The sequence below is a fragment of the Pristis pectinata genome, chromosome 11 (genome assembly GCF_009764475.1).
Source record: "Pristis pectinata isolate sPriPec2 chromosome 11, sPriPec2.1.pri, whole genome shotgun sequence".
NCBI lineage: Eukaryota > Metazoa > Chordata > Chondrichthyes > Rhinopristiformes > Pristidae > Pristis > Pristis pectinata.
Genome location: NC_067415.1, coordinates 47,688,339 through 47,708,775, shown reverse-complemented (window position 1 = coordinate 47,708,775; position 20,437 = coordinate 47,688,339). Strand labels below are relative to the sequence as shown.

Genomic DNA, 20,437 nt, shown 5'->3' with positions numbered 1-20,437 from the left:
TGGATAACGAGGAGAAAAAGAGGCAGTATGAGTTACAAATGAAGCGTAGGAGTTTGGAATCTGATTCTGAAGATGGTTTTTCAGCCAGCAGGGAGGTTCGATTAGTCCCTCATTTTGAGGAAGATCAGGTTGATCAGTATTTCCAACATTTTGAAAAGGTTGCTGTGAGTTCAAACTGGCCAAAGAAAGGATGGGCTCTTATGGTACAGAGTGTGACTAAAGGTAAAGCTCAAAAAGCTTATTCTGCTTTGTCTGCTGAGGATGCAGCTGATTATACCAAGGTAAAACAAGCTATATTGAAGGCCTATGAATTGGTACCTGAAGCTTATAGACAACAATTTAGAGACTTGAGGAAATCTGCAGATCAGACTTATATGGAATTTGCCAATGGAAAGAGAATATGTTTTGAACGATGGTACATGGCTAAAAATGTAGATGGGGATTTTGATAAATTGAAAGAATTGATACTAGTGGAAGACTTTAAAAGATGTGTTCCAGCTGAATTAACAACATATTTAAATGAAAAGGCAGTGGAAACTTTAGAAGAAACTGCTAGGTTGGCAGATGATTATGCTTTAACCCATAAATCCAAATGGGGACAACCTAAAACCTTTCAAAAGAGTTACAAAGACAATCCAGGTAAACCGGAGATTAAATTGGGGGCTCGTCCGGGATTTGAACCCGGGACCTCTGATTGCTGATTGTCTTTCCCGATGTTAAATGGGAAACATGTATCTGTACTAATCTGATAGTCTGTAGTTGTGTAGCATGATAATTATTAACATTACTAACTGTATGCGCGGGTAAATTTTTCTTGGGAAAAATTTTTTTTAGGTGGGAGGTGTTACGGACTCAGTGAAAGTCCCTTTAAGATAGAGAGTGTGTGTGTATGTGTGTGTGGGGCGTGCTTACGTCAATAGAAGATAAAGGACGTAATGACGTTGTTGAAGAAGTTAGAAGAAGAAGAAGGAGAGAGAGAGAGAGAGAAGGGAGAGAGACACCAGCCTGCTAGTGTTCTCTATCGATGGAGAGAAATCCATGCTACTGAAATCCATGTATGGAAGTTGGAAGTAATCCGGTGGAGTTCACTTTGTTGCTGACCTGTAGAAGGAAACAGGTACTTGTGTGTGGACGACCACGATTCGGATGCTTTTCGGGGTGAGGAAGTCACTACCGAGTAAACCCTGAAGTGTCGTTTGGGTTCCATCGTGGAACATTTGGATTTCGTATTTACTCTCTCTATGTTCTCTACATCTACGTCTCATCTTCTGACAACGGTGGTTGTTGAAGAAGCCCTTGCTCATGTTTCACCTTATGGCTTGCGGAACTGAACTTTAAGAACCATTCCGGAACTTGGAGTTTGGGACTTTGTCACACACACACACAACGAGTTTAGTTTTGGGGTTAACGTTCGAGGTTTAACATTTTTGAATTCTAACATACTAACATTTTTACTTTTATTTTACGTATTATCATAAATAGTGATTAATAAAATAGTTTTTAACACTGAATCATGCTCAGTGTGTTTCTTTTGTTGCTGGTTCGTGACAGAAATTGTACCAAAGAGATATCATAGAATATTAAAAGATTAATATTATTATAAAAGATATTTGTTGTCAGAGGCTGGTATTCTGCAGTAAAAGATTCATTCCATCTTTCCATGATTAAACAGGTACCATACTCTCCAGTTGCATGGATGGGTGCAGCGTCAACAATTGTCAACAAACTGAACAACTACTCGATTGGCACCCCTCCACCACTATTTACAAAATGCACTGCAGTTACTTGCTCACGTTACCCCAACCGCACCTGCCAAATCCGTGACCTCTACCACACAAAACAAAAACAAAACCAGTAAATATGGAACATCACCACTGTTCTGTTCCAGGTTACACACCATTCTGATTTAGAAATACATGGCGGATCCGTCATGATCTCCAGGATTAAATCCTGGAAGTTCCTACCCAATCGGACTATGGGCTACCTTCAGGAGGACTACAGCGGTTGAAAGCAGCTGCTCACTACAACGTTCTTAAGCGCTATTGGGGATGGGTACTGGCTTTCCCAGTGCCCTTCGAATACCCAAAATAAATCTAAAAAGTCAAGGCTACGAATTAGACCATTCGCCACAACGTACTATACGATACGATCACAGATAATCTTTGAAAACTCTCACACTTCAACTTACCCTTGGCTAATCTTTCTGATCCAGGAGAAACCCTTCTGTTTCACTGGTATTAAAATTGTCAAACGTCTATACTAATTGACCTGCATTTACATAGATGCATTTCTCAATAATACCACAAAATCCTTGTTTCCTTATCCTCCTCCACAAAATTTTGTTCCTGCTCGTAACATCAGGCATTTCATTTAAAGACATGCTGCCAGCAAGTGCTGCTGCTAGCTGCCGCTGTTAAGATGCCATTTCGCGCTGCTAGCCTTGATTGGCGCTTTATCTGTGCTGGTTAATTTCCGTGCCATTCCCTAACGTAAAGTGGCGCTAAAATTAATCCCGGGATTTTGGTGTGACATCCCGCGTTCAGCCTGCATTGTTTCCCGAACATTTGCCCTATCATTTGCTCTGCCCTTCACTTACACGTTTAAATCTGCAAAGACTGAAAGAAGTTTCTCCAACAAAATAACTGGTATATTACTAGCTAAATATGTGGTTTCATAATAAATTCACAATTAAAAGAATATCTTTCCCTTCCATTTCTTTTCAGAGTAAGACCGAACCACATAAAACTGTAACAGATTATTGAAAGGCTGAAGATTTTATCAAAAAGTAGGCAGGATTTTCCGAGTCCACTCCATAGCAACCATATAATAGATAACTATGGTCACGCTGCCTGAAAATTTCCAACGTTTATGTTGCTGGTCAGAATGGAATAAAATACCCTGCACACCAGCTTCTTCCGATGCAGCAGGGTTAGAAGGCAGTGTATAATTGGTAATTTAAACAGTTTTTTTCGTCGTTTTCAAACATTTCCACAATATCCCTTAGGTCAACATTTATATTTTTTTCTCTCTCTCGTTGATACATGTTGCAATTACACCGTCAGTCAGCAGGTGTCCACTTGTATCATAACTGAAATTGAACGGAGCAAAATCAAGCCAAAACAAGACAATTAGTGACGAAAAAGACAATAAGTTTTCCAACTCTAAGAGAGAATATAAGGAGAAGAAAGGCAGGCAAATGGTCAAAAATAATTTTTCTTTGTTTGAAATGAAAAAAAGAAATGATATATGTATGTTGCCCTTTAGGGTAGCAGGGTGCCTCTGAATGGTTTACTGCCTATGGGGTATTTTGGTGTTTAGTCATTGTTGTATAGAAAACGCAGCAGCCATTATCCCACAAGCAACAATAAGTGTGGCTTGCTGAGGCACAGCTTGTTGAATAAGAACACCAGGGAGAATTCCCCAACTCTTCTACAAAATGATGCCATGGAAATACTTTACATGCACCTACAAGAAGACAGGCCTTTATTTCAACATTCCATCAAGGTGCAAACTTCTGACAGAGATGGACATCCTTGGATAATACAGATGAGGTCAAAGAGATAGTAATGGAAATGGCACCTACAATAGTCTGAGTAATTTGAGTAGACTGTATACTCAGACTTGCTCTGCTGTGCTGAATTATCTGAATCTTGGTGTAAACTTTCTCACCGGTCTGTTTATCTGTTTCACTCAGGCACAGTTTGCTAAATGCCCTCTGTTAGGGAGTAGAGAAAGATATCTTCAGAGAGTATAGTTAGTAGGAACTACTAATAATAAACAAACACCAACTTTCAGCCTATTTCTATTGTATCCTATACCGAATCATTGAGCCATAATCAAAAGAAGACTGCTATTGATTAGAATGGCAGCTGTGCAAAATTTACAAGACTGCAACCATTTGATTTAATTTGTTCTCAAAACTAACCACAGTATTTATACTGTTTTGGGGAGGGATTAAACTAGTTTGGCAGTGGGATGGGAACCAGAGTGATAGGTCAGAGGTTGGTGCATTTAGTATACAAGTAGATGCAGAGTGTAGAAAGACTGTGAGGAAGGATAGGCAGTTGAAAGAGCAAAATTGCAGTCAGTTGGATGGGCTGAAGTGTGTCTGCTTTAATGTGAGAAGTATTAGGAACAAGAGTGAACTTAGAGCATGGGTAAGTACTTGGAACTATGACGTAGTGGCCATTACAGAGATCTGGCTGTCACATGAGCAGGAATGGCTGCTGAATATTCCAGGGTTTAGATGTTTCAAAGGGGACAGGGACAAAGGTAAAAGAGGTGGGGGAGTGGCTTTGCTGATCAGGGACAGTGTCACAGCTGTAGAAAGGGAGGACGTCCTGGAGGGATCGTCCACTGAGTTAGTGTGGGTGGAAGTCAGAAAAAGGAGGGGAGCGATCACTCCACTACAGACCTCCCAATAGCAGCAGAGACACTGAGGAGCAGATCGGGAGGCAGATTTTGGAGAGGTGCAAAAATAACAGGGCTGTTGTCATGGGTGATTTCAACTTTCCGAATATTGATTGGCACCTCCTTAGTATAAAGGGGATAGATGGAGTGGAGTTTGTTGGGTGTGTCCAGGAAGGATTCTTCAGGGCATGTTGATGTGAGGAAAGAGGATGTGCTGGAACTTTTGAAAAACATTAGGATAGATAAATCACTCGGGGCGGATGAGATATATCCAAGGTTATTACAGGAAGAGAAGGAAGAGATTGCTGCGTCTTTGGTGATGATCTTCGTGTCCTCACTAATCACAGAATTAGTACCAGATGATTGGAGGGTGGCAAATGTTGTTCCTTTGTTTAAGAAAAGGAGTAGGGTTAACCCTGGGAATTATAGACCAGTGAGTCTTACTTCAGTGGTGGGCAAATTACTGGAGGAGATTGTTAGAGACAGGATTTATGGGCATTTGGAGAAGCATAGGCTGATTTGGGACAGTCAGCATGGCTTTGTGAGGGGCAGATCATGCCTCAAGAGCCTGATTGAATTCTTTGAGGATGTGACAAAGCACATTGATGAAGGTAGAGCAGTGGATGTGGTGTACATGGATTTTGATAAGGTGTTTGATCAAGTTCCTCATGGAAAGCTCATTCAGAAAGTCAGGATGCATGGGATCCAGGGAAACTTGGCTGTGTGGATTCAAAATTGGCTCGCCCATAGAAGACAGAGGGTGGTGGTAGATGGAGTTTATTCTGCCTGGAGGTCGGTGACCAGTGGTGTTCTGCAGGGATCTGTTCTGGGACCCCTGCTCTTTGTGATTTTTATAAATGACTTGGATGAGGATGTGGAAGGGTGGGTTAGTAAGTTTGCTGATGATACAAAGGTTGGTGGTGTTGTGGATAGTGTAGAAGGTTGCTGTAGATTACAACAGGATATAGATAGAATGCGGAGCTGGGCTGAGAAGCGGCAGATGGAGTTCAACCTGGATAAGTGTGAAGTGATACACTTCGGGAGATCAAATTTGAAGGCAGAATACAAGGTTAATGGCAGGACTCTTAGCAGTGTGGAGGAACAAATCTTGGGGTCCACATCCATAGATCCCTCAAGGTTGCCGCGCAGGTTGATAGAGTTGTTAAGAAGGCGTATGGTGTGTTGGTCTTTATTAGTCGGGCTATTGAGTTCAAGAACTGCTAGGTAATGTTGCAGCTCTATAAAACTCTGGTTCGACCACACTAGGAGTACAGTATTCATTTCTGGTTGCCTCATTATAGGAAGGATGTGGAAGCATTAGAGAGGGTTCAGAGATTTACCAGGATGCTGCCTGGATTGGAGAGCATGTCTTATGAGGTTGAGTGAGTTAGGGCTTTTCTCTTTGGAGAGAAGGATGATAAGAGGTGACTTCCTCTCATCCCACAGCTACCTCGATTACAGCTCCTCCCACCTTGTCTCTCGCAAGGATGCCATCCCTTTTTCTCAATTTCTCCACCTCCACCGCATCTGCTCCCATGATGAGGCTTTCCGCTCCAGGACATCCGAGATGTACAACTTCTTTTCTAACCGGGGCTTCCCCCCGACTGTGGTTGAGACAGTCTACTGCATTCGGTGCTCCAAGTGTGGTCTCCTCTACATTGGTGAGACCAAACGCAGACTACGTGACCAAATCGCAAAATACCTGCGCTCTGTTTGTAACCACGACCTGCATCTTCCCGTTGCCAGTAACTTCAACTCCCCCTCCAACACTATCACTGATATGACAGTCCTCCGCCTCCTCCTCTGCCAGAAGAAGTCCAAGCGCAAACTGGAGGAACAGCACCTCATTTTCCGTCTTGGAACCTTACAGCCTAACAGCATGAATATTGAATTCTCCCATGTTAGGTAATCCCCACCCCCCTTTTCCACAAACCCCCTCCCCCCACCATGATTCTTTTCTTCTTCCCTTTCCTGGCCTCTTTTTTATTTCTTTCTCTCCATTTTTCTCTTCTTACCTTTGACCCATCCCCCGGTGGATCTGATCTCCCCTCCCCTCCCCCCCCACACCTGCCTATCACTATCTCTCACCTGCATCTACCTATCACCACCCTGTGCCCACCCTGCCTCCCCTCTTTTGTCCACTTATCACTGCTCTGCTTTTCCCTCCTATATATTGGGCTTTCCCTTTTCATACCTTCAGTGCTGAAGAAGGGTTCTGACCCAAAACGTTGACTGCCTGCTTTTCTCTACAGATGCTGCCTGGTCTGCTGAGTTCTTCCAGCATTATCCTGTTTTATATACAAACCACCATCTGGGTGAAAATGGTGCCCCTCAGGTTCCTATTAAATCTCTCCCCTCTCACTTTAAACTTATGTTCTCTACTTCTTCATTCCCCAGCCCTGGAAAAAGACTGTGTGCATTCACTTTATCTATGCCCCTCATGCTTTTATACACCTCTATAAAATCACACATCATTCCCCTACCCTCCAATGAATAAAGTCCTAGTGTGCTCATCCTCTCTCCTTAACTCAATTTCTTGAGTCCTGGCAACATCCTCGTAAATCTTTTCTGCATTCTTTCTTGCTTAGTATCATCTTTCCAATAGTAGGGTGACCAAAACTTAAACAGAATATTCCAACTGGCCTCATCAACATCTTGTATAACTGCAACATAACATCCCAACTTCTATACTCAATGCCCTGACTGATGAAGGCCAGTATGCCAAAAGCCTTCTTCACCACCCTGTCTACCCGTGAAGTCACTTTCAGGGAAGTCTACCTGTGACGCCACTTTCATATTTGTCCAATGTTGGAACAGACATCAAATGCAACATGGTTCATGTTAAGGCAGATGAGACAAAGGGCTATATTAACAGAAATCCTCATGACCATGAGGGACTCGTCAAAGCTCTGAGCTAGGAACTATAGATGAAATAAAGATAAGGGAAACAATAGACAACTTTGATGCAAATAGGTCTGAAATGCATCGGATGACTGAGAATAGTAGACAAGGTATGAATGGGTCATGCATTAGAGTTACGATACATCTGAAAATTAAGATATCTGACAGCATTGTATAATGGAGACACAAAGAGAAGCCCACTGTCTCAGGCTTTTGAAACGACTATGAGAGGTCCCAGATAGCTGCCTGTCCAGCAGTCTCACCTAAAATGGTTATGGTCACATCTGATAAACTGATGGTCACCTGCCACACATTATCATTGCAACGAAATGTATAAAATACAATGTTCATGGGGAGACTCTCCCACCTGTATCCTTGTTTTGAGATTGAATAAAGGCTCATTCTTTCTACTACTCTGGTCTCTGAGTGGCTTTTCATGTAAAACAGCTTCATTGCCATGTTGGGTTTATAAAAAAATTCCTGATGTGCATTTGTCAGCATGATGGTGCTGTTTGGACAAGAACACATTTACTTCTGCACTGTGTGAAGAAAAACAATCCAATTTCATCTGGAAAAAAAATTAGCAGCATGCTGTGGTTCGCAGGACTTGACTCTCCCAACTTGCAAAAAAACACAACACCAGACTTTCCGAGTTAATGGTCACTTTTGTCAGATTTATAGCAGTTGAATTGTACATTCTTAAATTGCAATCAAGCATGAAAATGTCATTTCTATTTTCATAATGATGGCTGAAGCCACATTTTCACTTTTTGCCACTTTTAGGGTAGTTGGTACTTTATTCATGTATATAAGGAGCAGAATGCTTAAGTTAAAAAGAAGTCAGCCTCAAGATCAAGAATGATTGTGTGTGGACAAATTGCACCAACAGAATTATGTTTGGCATGCTGGGCACAATTGTTTCACAAATGTCGCTGAATCTCATTTACCTATCTAGCATTTCTAATATATCGACTGACTGACTTGTGATTCTGTACAAATATTATTTGACCTGCTGAGTTTATCCAGCTTTGTCTGGCTTTGTTTTCAGTTTCTCCAACATTTGCAGTTCTTTTTCGTCAGAGAATCATAGAAAATCGATATAGAATCATTTGGCCCAATATGTCCAAGCTGGTTGAAAAAAAAGTCATTCAGCCTAATTTTGCTTCTCAGCAAGGGATCAGTAGCTCCACAGATCATGCCTCAACAAGTAAACATCCATACATGGTTTACATCTGTTGGTAGTTTCCTCCTCCACCATCCTTTCAGGCAAAGTTCCAGAACCCTACCAACCAGGTGACCCTTTTCCCCATCTTTTCCCTTATAATCCTCTACCAATTAATTTAAATCTATGCCCCTCGGTTTTCACCACCCTGCTAAAGGAAATTAGTTCTTCCTACTTATGCCTTCTAGACTGCTCCATTATTTTATACACCTCATTTAAGTATCCCACCAGCTTATCTGTTGTGGAGAATATAACACTAGCATATAAGATTATCCATAGTTAAATTACTGGCAATGTCCTTTTAAATTTCCTCTGCATCCTTTCCAGAGAAATTACACCTTAACTGTAAAGTGGTGATCAGAAATGTTTGTAACATTTAAGCTCTTGTCTAAGTAGCGTGTATATCCTTAACCACCTTATTGACCTGTCCTTTCACCTTCAAGGATCGATGGTCATACACCAAAACATCGGCCTCCACACCATTCAACACCTTCCCATTTTTGGTGTTTCTTCTGCTTTGCTGCACCTCTCTGAATGGTTCATTGGATGCTTCTCAGGATCAAATTTGATTTGCCATTTTCTGTGCAACAAATCAAACCACCTGTACCTTCCTGGAATCCAAAGTCTCTTTAACATTGTCAACCACAGAGCCTATTTTTGGATGATGTGCAAATCTGTTCATCATGCCCCCTAAGTTTAAATCCAAATCATTAATGTATACTGCAAAATACAAGGGACTGAATAATGCACCATATGGAAATCAAATAGTGATTGCCTTCCAGTCACAAAATAAGTCAACCGTTATCCTTTGCTTCCTGTTGCAGAGCCAGTTTCAGAACTGATTCGTCACTCTCCATTTGATCCCCTGAGCTTTTATTTTTTTAGCTCCTTACCACATGGGAACTACTGAAAGCCTTGCCAAAATGTACGTAGATTGTACCAAATACACTCCTGTTATCGACTCTCCTTGTAACCGCCTCAGAAAATGCAATCCAGTTAGTCAGACATAACCTTCTTTTCACAAAATCCAATTTTGCTGACTGTTACTGATTGTTACTATAAATGAAGCCTTATACTGTCCCTTAGAATGAATTTTAATAATTTGTCCAGCACCAAAGTTAAGCTAACTGGTTTATAATTGCTCCATTCATTCGTGTTCTGTGAAAAAAATAACACTCGCTGCGAATATAGGGCGGATTAAACCCCACTCCCAAGCCGGTTGTTGCCCCTTTCCCTCCGCCCAGAGTGCTCCCTCCCCAGCCGCCTCTTCGTCGTTGCCCTCGGTACGCCCATTAAAGGCTCAGTTGAAATCTTGCAAGCTTTCGTTATCTGTATGGCTTATCACACTCACTATCTGCCTTTCAAGCTTCTGAATCTTTTGCCGAAAACACATCGTACTCGGTATTTCGGACCGGAGGGACTGCCTCTGCTCCGTCCACACAAACTTTCGGCCCCACGAGGCTGGGTGGCGGTTGGTCAGCAGCGCGCACGACGCTGCGCAGAAACGGGCGGGAAACAGGCGGGACACAGGCGGCGGGCGGGAGGGTGGGTGTGGGGTCCTGCAGTGTGATTGTGATATACACCTGAAGTTGTTACTGTCATATAGCATTGCCAAGTCCTGTCCTCACATTAAGCAGATCTGTGGAGAGAGAAAGAGAGTTAATATCAGGTGGGTATCTCCTGTCCATTCTACGGAATCATCATTAAACTTAAACGCTGACAACTTTTTACTTTGAATTTCCAGTGTCTTCAGTTTTTTCCCTTTGAATGCAGTTTCAGGGATAGATATTAAATGCAGCTTACATGATTTCCAACCCTTCCTTTATGTCTTGGACTCCTCTAAACACAACCGTGATTCTCTGAGAGGAAGGGAGAATGATTAGATGGATTTAAATTCTTGGCGCATTGTTGTACTTAAGGATGATGTGACCTTTTGATTGTAGTATAGGCTCTTGCCGTTTGCTGAGGAGGCTCTTGCTGCTTGCTTCGTTTGCTGAGGAGTTGCGAATGGGATTGAACATGGTCCAATCATCAGCAAACTTCCCCACTTCTGACCTTATGATGGAAAGCTTATCATTGTTGAAGTGGCTGAAGATGGTTGGTCAATAGGGTACTGCTCTGAGGAGTTCTTGCCATGATGTCCTAGGACTGGAATGATTTGATCTACAATAACCGCAACATTAACTGTCTTTCTATAGATCCTGTCCGACCTGCTCAGTTTTTCCAACGATTTCGGTTTTTATTTCGGGTTATTACTGAGTATGTGCCACTTTATAGCTTTGTCAATGATAGGTTCCATCACTTCGCTGAAGATTAGAGATAGTGAAAATGCAGTGTTAGGAATTTATTTAAGAAATAAAATTGGCATGCCAACTAGCTTAAGGTTGCTCTTGATATTAGACAAGTCAGCAGAGCAGTTCTGAGTACAAATGACAAGCAAATTACAAAATTAATGATAATTACAAGTATATTTGATTATTTTCAAAATATTTGTAAATAAATAAGTATACTGGAAGTATTTCTCCCCTCCTTTAGTCTAGACTGAATATCATAAAATTTGTTTTTCCAGTTATCCACAGGGTGACAGTATAGTCCATCTTTTTAAAAACAGTGATTACTGGACTTTTCTTTTTATTCTAAATCTTTATTACAATGCATTTATGTAAAATACATAACTTTCCTTATAAGAAATTGTGTAAGGTAACTTGAAATAACCGATTGGGTGTCTCTACAATTATCCAGCTGAAAGGGACTGCCTTTACCTAGTTCCATTCTCATCTGTTTTTGAATCAATTGCAGTGAAGTCTCATTCCACTCCTGTATAGTTGTCTCAAGTGACACTAAAATATTTACCCTTGACCCTCTCCTATTTGCTATCTGCATGCTGTCCCTCAGTGACAATTTCTGTAAATGTAATGTCAGCGTCCACCTTTGTACTAATGTGCTCAATGCAAGCTTACTATTCACCTTTTTGATCCTACACTGTGTAAAATTTCCATCATTTTCAAGATCTCCCATGGCCCCTCTTCTTGTTTCTGCAGAACCCTCCAGTCTCAGACCATTGTGAAATCATCTTCAATTTTGTTTTCTTCTGGATCTATCATTTGATTGCACCTTGATGGTGAGGCCAGAAGCTCTAGATTTCTGTCCCTTAATCTTTACATCTTTCTGGTTCTTAAATACACTCTCAGAGAAATTACTACGGCCAAATTTTTGATTATCTGACTTACATGACTTGTTTCACAATATTATTGTGAAATGTCTTGAAATATTTACTATGTTAAAGGTACTACATAGATGCAATTTGTTCTTTTACCATTAGAGTACTCTGTCATTTGCCAGGAAGCGTTTTTAATTCACTTGTGAGAAGTGGGTATTTTTTCCCAAGGTGTGTGTTTATTGCTTATTACAAATTGGGTTTGAGAAAATAGTGAAGAACTATCTTCTTGAATCTTTTTTTATTTCAAAAATAAATTTTATTCATAATAAAAAATATACCAAAGATTAAACATTAAGTAGGAATTTAATGCAGACAAGTGTGAGGTGATGCACTTTGGGAGGACAAACCAGAGTAGAACTTACACAGTGAATGGTAGGGCTCTGAGGTGTGCAGTAGAACAAAGGGACCTGGGAATACAGATCCATAATTCGTTGAAAGTGGCATCACAGGTAGATAGGGTCGTAAAGAGAGCTTTTGGCACATTGGCCTTCTTAAGTCAGGGTATTGACTACAGGATTTGGACTGCTATGTTGAACTTGTATAAGATATTGGTGAGGCCAAATTTAGAGTATTGTGTGCAGTTCTGGTCACCTACCTACAGGAAAGATATCAATTAGCTTGAAAGAGTGCAGAGAAAATTTACACGGATGTTGCAGGGACATGCGGACTTGAGTTAGCGGGAAAGGCTGAATAGGTTAGGAGAATGAGGGGAGATCTTACGAGGTATACAAAATTATAGGAGTATAGATAGGGTGAATGCATGCAGGCTTTTTCCCCTCAAGTTGGATGAGACTTGAGCGAGAGGTCTTAGGTTTAGGGCAAAGGGTGAAATATTTAAAGGGAATCTGAGGGAGAACTACTTCACTCAGAGGGTGGTACAAATGTGGAATGAATTGCCGGGGATAATGGTGGATGTGGGTTCAATTGTAACATTTAAGAGAAGTTTGGATAGGTACATGGATGAAAGAGGTATGGAGGGCTATGGTCCGGGTGCAGGTAGATGGGACTAGGCAGAAAACCAGGCCGGCATGGACTAGATGGGCCAAGGGCCTGTTTCTGTGCTGTAGTATTCTATGACTCTAAACACAGTGTAAATTTTTTTTTCCATTCATGGTCAATACATTTAGTGGTGTTATTTTTATTAAACCATAGCACCATTGCAACTCATGTGTTCCCCCTAGGGTGATATACCATTTCATTGTTTGAGGAGTTTCCCCACCCCACTCAGCCCCTCAATGTGTGGTAGTGGAAGGAGCCTAGACTGTGGTCCTTCCCCATAGAGCCTTTGCATTGGCTGCACCAAGCTTCAGTGCATTCCTTAGCAAGTACTCCTGCAACTTGGAATCTGCCAGTCAGCAGCATTCCCTTACAGACATCTCACTGCCCTGGAAGACCAACAAGTTTCAGGCAGACTAAAGAGCATCTTTCATTGGGTTGCTGATCTTCCAGCAGCACTTGGTGTCTGTCTTGGTATGTGTCGCTGGGAACAACCCATTGATCAGAGAGTCCTCTGTTACGCAGCTGCTTGGGATGAACTGGGACAAGGACCTTTGCATCCTTCTCCATGCCCTCTTAGCGAATTCACAATCTGCAAATCAGTGGGTGACCGTCTCTTCCCCATCATAGCTGTCCCTAGGGCAGCGTGCCTTGGTGATGATATTTTGTCTGTACAGGAAGAATCTGACTGAGGGCCAAGCAAGCTCTTGGTGCTTGTTGGCGAATTCTGGTGATGGGGCATTCTGCCAGATAATTTGGATAGTTTACTCAGGGAACCACCCCACAGTATCCATCAAGTCTCTGTCCTGCAGTATCTGCAGGACATTCCGTGCTGACTACTGCCTGGTGAAATTGTGGTCAAAGGTGTTTGCTTGGAAGAACTCTTCCACAAAGGACATGTTGTGCAGCAATGTCTAGCTGACTTGAATATTGCATAGCAATGGGTCCAGACCTATCCTCCACGACAGCAAGGACAGGTAGAACCACAGCACGTAGCGACACTTGGTGCCTACATACTTTGGTTCCATGTACAACCTGATGCAGCCACACACGAAGGTGATCATCAGGATGAGGGCAATGTTGGGTACACTTTTGCCCCATTCTCTGGGGACTTGTGTATCGTGACCTTTTGGACTCGTTCCATCTTGGATCCCTGGAAGACAGCCCGGGTGATTACCAAGGCAGAGGAGCAGGGGACAGGCCACACATGCACCAAGTACAGCAGCCCCGAGAGCACATTGCACCTGATGATCTAGTTCTTCCCAGTTATTGAGAGACAGTGCTGTTTCCACAGTCCCAATTTTTGTTTGACCTTACAAATCCATTCCAATGTTATATGCCTCTGCCCCTCTGAACCAGATCCCCAGCACCTTCGGATAGTCAGACCTGACAGTGAAAGGAATGTTGGATCGGTTGGGCCAATTGTTGAAGAGCATTGCTTTGATCTTACAGCGGTTGACTCTGGCCCCGAATGCCAAATCAAACTGGCCGCAGATGCTGATCAATCTGAAGACTGACTATGGATTGGAGCAGAAGATGGCAACATTGTCCATGTATAGTGAGATTTTGACCTGGGTGCTTCCACTGCCTGGTAACGTCATTCCTCTTTATCAGCATAGCCTATATTGAAGATACTACCAAAGTGCTATGATGTAGGAAGTTCCAGGATTTTAACCCAGTGATGAGGACTAGCAATGCATTTCTGAGTCAGGATAGTGTATGACTTAGAGACAAACTTGCTTTGTTCTTCCTATTGTTAAATGTGTCTGAGAGGTTAACACCTGATGTCATCTACAATGTTAAACCTCAGTCAGGCAGTACTGTGACAAATCAGCTCTTCATGCTAATTGAATACACAATCTGCTGTACTTGGCATAATTCCAGTGGATGTTAGAATTGCAGGTGCTGAAACCTTTTTTAAAATGGAAACATCTGTCCCTTTCCCCTTATTTTTCTTTTTTTTCCTTTCTTTCTCTCTTCCTGATCCAAATGTCCCACATCTCTTGTCTTTCCTCTCCCCCACCTTCTCCCTCTCCATCTGCCTATCAGCCACACACTTCTCCCACCGGTTCCCCTCCCCACCTCCCTCCCTTTACTCCGTGCTCCACTGTCCTTCTATAATATTCCATCATCTTCAGCCCTTTGTCACTTCTACCTATCACCTCCCAGCTTCTGACATCATTCCCGTCTTCATATGCCTATCACCCCACTCATCTGGATCCATATATCACCCGCTGGGTCTTGCTCCGCCCCTTCCCTTTTTCCTTCCAGTCCAGATGAAGGGTCTCAACCCGAAACGTTGACTGTCCATTTCTGTGCTGACTTATTTCCAATATTGCTTTAGTTGCAATATTGGAAATATATCAGCACATGTAACATTGAAGCAGCAGCCGCCATTTTGCAGCCTTGAAATAGAGAAGGCCACTCGTAGAGGAATAGATAATTCACTCCTTAAGTTTTTGCTTGATATTTCTTTTTACCCTTTTCAAAAAAATAAATATCCGCTTTGAAAAATTCTTCTGCCCCAGTAGCCACAAAATTTTGGGCAAATGAGTGTAGATTTCCATTATTCTTTGTGTGGAAATGTGTATCCTGATTTTCATTCTTCAGTGGTCTAGCACTGATCATAAGATTGTTAGGATTTCTCATCAGATGAAATAGGTTATCTAGTTATCTCAATCCAATCTTTTGTACTCAATTATCAGTCATATAAACAGTAAATGGAGTCTGCATTCAAAAGATCTGAAGTAAGCTTTCTTCTTGGCAGTTATCATCCCTTTTTAGGCTGCTAGCTATAATCCCACAGTTAAAATAACCGGTAAATCTGTGTGGTTGTGGGAACACCAATCCTCCACTGGTCAGGATTTTCTAAGCATGTTGGGAATCAATGGACTGAAGAAGAAAACAAGAATGAAATATGTTATCTGTTCACTGTGTAGAAAAATTATAAATATGTGCTTTAAAAACAAATGTATGGTTTTATTGAAAGCATTACATTGTGAATGTTATGGGACTCAATTATATAACTATATACAAATACATTGCACTGCTTTCCCTTGGAAGCAAACATGTGCAAATATTTCACAGTTGTACTCTAATTACAGATGTGGTATGTTGACTGGCTTACTTAATTGATTTATAAGAATACAAGAAATAAAAACAAGAGTAAATCAACTGAATTTTTGTGTTTGCACTATCATTCATCAAGACCATGACTGATCTTCTAATGCTGTTTCATTTATCTTCATTAAAGGCGTAAGAAAATGAAATAGGCTCCTTGATCCTGCTCTATCATTTAACAAAGTTCAAATGTCTTTTAATCTCCACTATGAACATATACAATGATTCCACACGCACAGCTCTCTGGGGTGGACTCATGATCCTCTGAGAGAAGCAATTCCTTTTCATGTGTCTGAAATTCCTGACCTATTCTGAAACTAAATACCGCATTAAAGGAAACTTCCTCTCAGCAACCACCCCGTCAGACTCCTCAACATCTTGTATATTTCATTGACATTGGCTCTCATTCTTGTAAACTCCACTATCAACCTTTCTTCATACTTCATCCCATTTACTTGAGCAATCAACCTAGTGATACTTCTCTGAACTACCTTCAGTGGATATATATCTTTAAACATGGAGATCAAAACTGTATGTAGCATTCCAGGAGTGGTCTGTAAAATTCCTGTAAAATTGCATCAAAACCTTACTACTTTTTAAAATTTAAACTTTTTGCAATAAAGGTCAGTCTTTCATTAGCCTTTCTAATTACTTGCTGTACTTGTATGCCAACCGTTTGTTTCATGGACTAGGATACCCAGATCCCTTTGTACTGCAACATTTTGTAGTCTTACTCCATTTAGCCAATAATGTGCTTTTTCATTCTTCCTTTAAAAGTGATCACCAAACGTTTTCCCACGTTGTGTTCCATCTGCCAACTTGCTGTCCACTCACTTAACCTGTCCACATCTCTTTGCATGCTGTTTGCATCCTCACTACTTGGTAACCCATCTATTTTTGTATGATCAGCAAATCTGGCTACAGTAAATTTGGTCTCTTCATCTGAGTCATTAATATGTATTGTTAATACTTGAGGCTACATCACAGACCCTACTGATTGCCAATCAGAAACTGACCTATTTATCCTGATTTTGTTTTCTATACCAATATATTACCCCTGATTCCACGTGCTGGTAACCTGTGCAGTAGCCTTTTATGTGGAATGTTATCAAGTGCCTTCCAGAAATCCAAATACAGTATATCTGCTGGTTCCCTTTTATCCACATTCTTTGTTATATTTTCAAAGAATTCTAGCAAATTTGTCAAACATGACTCTCCTTTCATAAAATCATGTTGAATCTAGATTAAGATATCTTTATTAGTCACATGTACATTGAAACACACAGTAAAATACATCTTTTGCATAGAGTGTTCTGGGGGCAGCCCGCAAGTGTCGCCACGCTTCCGGTGCCAACATAGCATGCCCACAACTTCCTAACCTGTACGTCTTTGGAATGTGGGAATAAACCAGAGCACCCGGAGGATACCCACATAGATACGGGGAGAACGTACAAACTCCTTACAGAAAATGGCCAGAATTGAACCCGGGTCCCTGGTGCTGTAAAACGTTGTCCTAATCACTACACTACTGTGCCTGCCCTACTTGATTGTCTCATGATTTTCTAAATGTCCCATTATCAATTCTTTAATAGTGTATTGCAGCATTTTCCCAATGGAATGTTAGGCTAATTGCCCTATAATTTCCTGCTTTCTGTCCATCTCCCTCTCTTGAATTGTGGTGGTACATTTGGTGTTTTCCAATCCTCTAGGACCTCTCCAGAATCCACAGAATTTTGGTCAATAACAACAAATTCATCCACCATCTCTGTAGCCCCTTTGACCTCCTCAACTCCAGACTTGTCTTGATGTTTGTGCTTGATCCTGGTGCTAAGGAACTTTTAACCTCTTGACTCGCTGTTCTCTGTGGCACTTAAAGAGCAAGAACAGGTTCAACATCATACGTTACTTCATTGTCTGCAGGCATATCTCATACTGAAGTCATATATCTATATATCTATATGTATCTATATTATATATATATATATGTATGTGTGTGTATGTATGTTTCTGGAATGATTTCCAATTGAAACTAAATATATTTTTGAACTTAGTCACCAAGGTCTCATTGCTGAGTTTTCTACTTGTCTATTCTTCTGAAGACTAACTCTGTGCATGTCAAAGTTGCTTTTCCTTTTCTTGAAACATTGTCTCCTACTTTAATTACTGCTTCACGGCTCTCATCTCAATCATGTGCACTAGCAGCTCTGTTATAGTAAAGTTAGTAGTAGGTATGGAGTTGTACGTTATTTAACCAAGGAATTAATTGATGATTCATCATAAAACTAAGATAAACTTGGAACACATGCTTCTTTTAGCACATGTATAAACCTCTCGGCTGCCCCATTGGAAGCAGAATGGAACTGAAGAATTGATAAGATATTTGATGCAACGTCTCCAGTGTTGTAGGGATTGTTGATATTTGTTGTTCCATCAGCTCTTTTGATAGATTCTGTTCTGTTATCTTCTATCTTTGGCAATTTCACATACATCTCCTGTCACGTATTTGTATTACTTTGTTTGCAGTGTTTGCTTGATTTTAATAATTTTTACGGAAAGGTTTACAGTTGTGCTGATCTGTTAGCCTTGACTAGTTCACCCCATAAAAATGAGCTCAGTGGAAAGGTATAAGAGAAGGCTACTTACATTGTTCATTCCTGGGCTTTTGTATTGATTGATGATCTTTGCTTGGTTCCATATTTTCATAACTGGATATTGCACATGTAGTACTTGTCTCCTCCATAACTCTTGTGATAATTTGGCATGGTTGTGTGGTGTTCATTTCCATTTATGTGCATTAGTCAGTAGATTTTACTACTACATTGTCCTTTTTGAGGATGCATTTCCCTAGTACAGTTTTGTACTTTCTACCATTGAATTGCTCAGCTAGCAATTTCATATCAGCCTTCTCTGATTTTACTCAGCTTTGTTTGTGTTACATTCACTAGTTATTGTACCTTTGTAATGAGCCATGCCATCTCATGGTCCTTCTGTGCAGACTGGTGAGTACCATTTCTTTTCCTGCTTTGTATTTCAGAGTAAAGTTGCAACATTGGAGCCTTAAGGGTAATCTTTGCAATCATTTTCTGTTATAAACTTACTTCCATAGAGATGGATATGGAATTTCTCTCATCCATACACAAGTGCTAGAAGGTTTCTTTCATTGTTGCCGAATCTTGTTTCTGTCGACATGAGTGCTTTATATGCACATGCCGACAAGTGACCATGTTCTATTAAAGCTGCTACCAGAGCTTCAATAGAAGTATCAACCTGTGAAATGAAAAGGGTATTTCCTGGAGGACTTATTTTGCTTGGTACATTTGCATTGTACTTCCTACCATTTAGTGCTCGGCAGGTGATTTCATATCAATTTTAAGAGATTTATTTGGGAGTGACAGTAGGTTAAAGTTTGGACCTTCCTTTGTCACAATAGGAATTTTTGGTTATGTCTCTCAATAATGATGTAGCAGGACAGGCTTGTCTCTGGGGCATGCCATTTGATTAACTCCAAGTGGCACACCATTTTTTATTAATATGTTGGAACATGCCTTATAGATTTATGCTCATTCATATTCAGCATCTTTTCTCATTAGTTCTCTTAGGTTTACCATCTATTTTGACATGTGAGGAATCAAATAATGCATTTACTGGATCAGCTTTAGAAAATGAAAACAGAAAATGTTGGAAGGACTCAGTAAGTCTGGCAGCATCTGTGGAAAGAGAAACAAACATTCCTGTTCTATTGGTGACTGTCAATGCTTTGCAAATTCATGTGGCTCAATAGAGAGAGGAATTTGTTGAAAGAGGTCCAATGATTGTTAGAAGCTCTCATAAATATACAGAGGGGAGAAGCATTTTACTTGAATGCATGTTTCCTTCAGATTTCCAATTAATTTGTAGAAGGGTCATGTGTAAACTGTTTGAACTGAAAGAAGGTAACTATATCCTAAATGTACACCACTTCCCTAACATTAGAGAAATGATCCTGTTTGCCAGCAAAATATCTTAACTGTTGTGTTAAATTCGCACTTCTATTGGAGACGCACCACTGGTCCTGGTGTAGGCTAGACTGAACTTGAACTTTTAATCGCAAAGACAAAGTACAAGCAGCCACAGCTTGCATAGTATACTAACCATCAACACGAGGGGATCAGTCTCCATCAGATTTGAGGTATCCAGCATTCTTTGAATCCCAGACTCAGGGTCTCTCCTTGGAAGCGCTTGTCGTAAGTTCTTGTGCCGTCCCAGGTTTTGGTAAGGAATTAAATCCTGTTCCCAGAATCTATTTCCCCATAAAGGCCAATAAAAACAAATGCTCGTGGAATTAATGGAAACATTATATTAAAATCCAAATTAATAATAGAAGACAAAAGGAATGATATATGAGGAAAAATAATCCAGTGGATGTTGACAACGACTCCAACTCCAAGGTATTTGCTACCTCGGTTCTACCCCCTTTTTCCTCATGCTGTGACCCAAGTTATTTATTGGTTTATAAGATCGAGTTCAATGGCCCTTGTACAGAATATTAATTTCAGATGCATCTGACTAAATACAGGCGAGTTTGAAGT

The 20,437-nt window shown here is 40.8% G+C and overlaps 1 protein-coding gene across 1 annotated transcript in view; it reads right to left on the bottom strand.

Annotated features, from left to right (window-relative positions):
- Positions 1-2,295, bottom strand: part of LOC127575825 (centrosomal protein of 63 kDa-like) — a 47,615-nt gene extending 45,320 nt beyond the window's left edge. Inside the window, exon 1 of the mRNA XM_052025970.1 lies at positions 2,189-2,295. The gene's annotated coding sequence lies outside the window, so the exon portion shown is untranslated. The remainder of the gene's footprint in view (positions 1-2,188) is intronic.
- Between the last annotated feature and the right edge of the window lie 18,142 nt (positions 2,296-20,437).